A 3,285-nucleotide genomic window follows, 5' to 3' on the forward strand; every position below is an offset into this window, starting at 1 on the left:
TCTATCAGAGAGTATCCTAGCATTGTGGGAGATACAATTTAGAGGTTTTTTGTTGGATCATTATAGATTGTGTCATTGATATCAACAACTGGTTATCCTATGAAGACTAGCAGAGCATCATATAGAGTTTGGATTCATGAGATTCTGATGCAAGGAGAGAGAAATAACTAGGGCCAAAGGCACACCCAACTATCCTAACCACCTTGTAGATTAAACAAAATGAAAAAAAGACAATAGAGCACAACACCAAGGAAAGAGAGATCAGAATACTTTATTGATTCATCAGGTAATCAACATGCATGCCTAGATATAAGGCCTTCTAGGTTATGAGTAGATACAAAATACATTCAAGATCCATGATCCAACTTCAAATTTGCATTTCTAAACACATATGCATTCCAATTTTCAAACCAGCTAAGTGCTACCCCACCTTCTACTTGTAACCTAAGCCAAAAAACCCTATTTATACTTGCCAAAATGACTTGGAAAAGCTTCTAGAACATTACATAATGAAAAGGAAAACCCCAAAATGGTCATCACTCATCCCTAAACAAGATCCTATTATTAAATTCATGGTCAAAATTAAATATGCAAGTCAGCTCCCACTAAGAACCAAAACATAAATAACTCAGCTAAAGAAGGTGTTGGAAATAGTTGATTAATTGTGTATTATCTTTGATGTTACACAAAATGTCATATCATTTCCAGTCAGTATATGCTGAGCTCACTCAGGCATTGAAGATAGTTTTCTGTGTTTATCAAGCATTTCAAAGTTTTCCTAGCTTAGAAGATAGTGTCTACCTAGTTCACTCGGGTGAAAAAGGAAAGTTGCCAAAGTTGAGTGTTAACTGAGCTCACTTGGTTAATGAAGGAAATATTGGATGGAACTAGTGTTGAATGAGCTCACTCAGTTACCAAAGAATTTTTTTGAAAATTTAGTGTTAATCGAGTTCACTTGGTTAGCATAGGAAAATTACTTTGAGTTAGTATCTACTGAGCAGGGTCAACTAACGAAGGATTTTCTTATTTTGGCATATTGAGTTCAATTGAATTATTTGTTGGTTCTAGCCAATTGAGAAGATGAATATTAATTAATATAAGTTGTATTCAAGTCAATTGGATAATATGTAAGATATAAATATAAGGTCAAGTTGAGGATTGAATGTGTGGAACATAACTGAAGATTTGATGACACTAAGAGGAAGAGAATTTGAAAGATAAGCGAAATATCCTTGTTGATATGCAAAGATACATTCAATCAAGAAGGATAAAGTAGACAAGATAGAATTGAGATCTGTAATCACCAATTCAATTGCATAAAAAATCAAGTCATCTCATTGTTACTCTCTAACCATTGTAGCAGTGATCTAAATCTTTTAATAAAGTTAGATTAATAGCTATTTGTAAATCCTCTAACAAGGTGACATTTCTATTAAATTGTCTAAAGGCCTCTTATAAGGCCACTCCTAATAGTTTGATTAAATCTTTTAATAGGGTCACACCTAACAGTGTATTTTGTAACCTTTAACAGGTTTGGCTCCTAATATGGCTCACTTTAGAAAAGTGAAAATCAATAAGTAGTTGCAATTGGTGGTTTTTCCCAAATTAGGTTTCCACATTAAATCTTGGTGTCAATTGTGTTCATTCTATTTCTTTTATGTGTATGTGACTAATTTAAAGTAATATCAATCATAGATAATATCTTAATATTTTCATGTTAAGCATTTGCCAAGTTATTTTAGTGTTTATTGAGTTATAACATTTTGTCTATGTGTTTGTCGAGTTTCAACAAAGTTCAGTTTTCAAAGAGTTTGATTTATATTGACATATAAGAAATTTGGGATTTATTTTTATGGTAACTAATTCACCCCTCCCCTCTCAGTTACTCTTATATCTCAAACAATTGGTATAAGAGCTTTTCTTGTTTGAAGAGAAGGTTTTAAGGTCCAAAACTAAAGATTAGGATGTCTTACAAGAGAGAGATTCCCAAGTTGAATCGAGATAACTTTGTAGCATGATAGGAACTTATGAGGCTACATTTGGAAACTATCAGTGATTCAGGATGAAAATATCTTGATAGTGAATACAAGACTCCTATTGGAACTTTATTAGTTGAAGATATTGTTGAAAAGAAAAATCATAACATCATGATGATTGACATTGCTTCTGCTCTTAATTATGTTGAATTTGATGAAGTAAAAAGTTTTACTATAGCTTATGATATGTGGATAAAAATAAATGTCATCTATGGAGGAGATGATAATGTAAGAAGAGCTAAAGACAAAAGTCTTAGAGGACAATTTGATCAGATGAGAGAAGATGGAATCATTGCAAAGTATGTTGAGAGAATTAAAGAAAGTATGACTACAATCAAAGCATCTGGAGGAGCAAGTTACTCAGAACCCTTCTTCCTATCTATGCAATTAGAGTGTATGATATTCAATAAATGAGATGTGATCCAAATAGAAAAATAAATTTGGATGGTCTAGTTGGAAGATTGACAACTTTTGAGTTGGATAACTATGATAAGTATGCCCCTAGTTCCAAAAGTATTTAGTTTGCATTTGAAGCCAAGATTTCACTCAAGAAAAAGGGTAAGAAATCAAAAGTTAGTCAATTAGAAAATGAAGAAGAAGAAAGTTCAAATAGTGATCTTGAAGTTGTTGAAGCCCTACTTGGGAATATTCCAAAGGTAGAGTAAAGTATAAAGGTAAGATTCTTCTAATCTACTTTTCTTGTGAAGAAGTTGGTCACATTGTTGTGAGGTGCTCAAAAAGAGAAGACAATAATGAAAAGAAAAGTAATAAGTAAAAATACAAGAAGGAATTGAAAAACTACAAGGAAAAAGGTAAGAAATCTTGTTTTATGGCTAAAGATATTGATAATAGTGAAGATGAAATGGTATATATTGTTGTAAAAGTTGAATATGATGATGGACATAAAATGACACTTATCTGTCATGTTAGAAAAAATGATACATAGATTATTGATAGTGGCTACTCACATCATATGACTAGAGAAAAAATAAAGTTTGAGCACATGGAACATTATGATGGTGGTAGTGTGAGATTTGGAAACAATGAACCTTGTTGCATAAAGGAAAAAGGGTATATGTCATTAACCAATGAACTTAGATGTGACAATTTTCATTGGGTTAAAGGAGTAAGGCATAATCTATTGAATGTGGTACAGTTGAATAACATTGAATTCAAGGTAGAATTTATGAATGGGAAGACCAAACTACTAGATGTAAAAGGAAATATGGTTGCATTTAGAAAATAGACA

Source organism: Cupressus sempervirens, chromosome 4, assembly GCF_028749045.1.
Source record: "Cupressus sempervirens isolate cs-2001-9-10 chromosome 4, ASM2874904v1, whole genome shotgun sequence".
Lineage (NCBI taxonomy): Eukaryota > Viridiplantae > Streptophyta > Pinopsida > Cupressales > Cupressaceae > Cupressus > Cupressus sempervirens.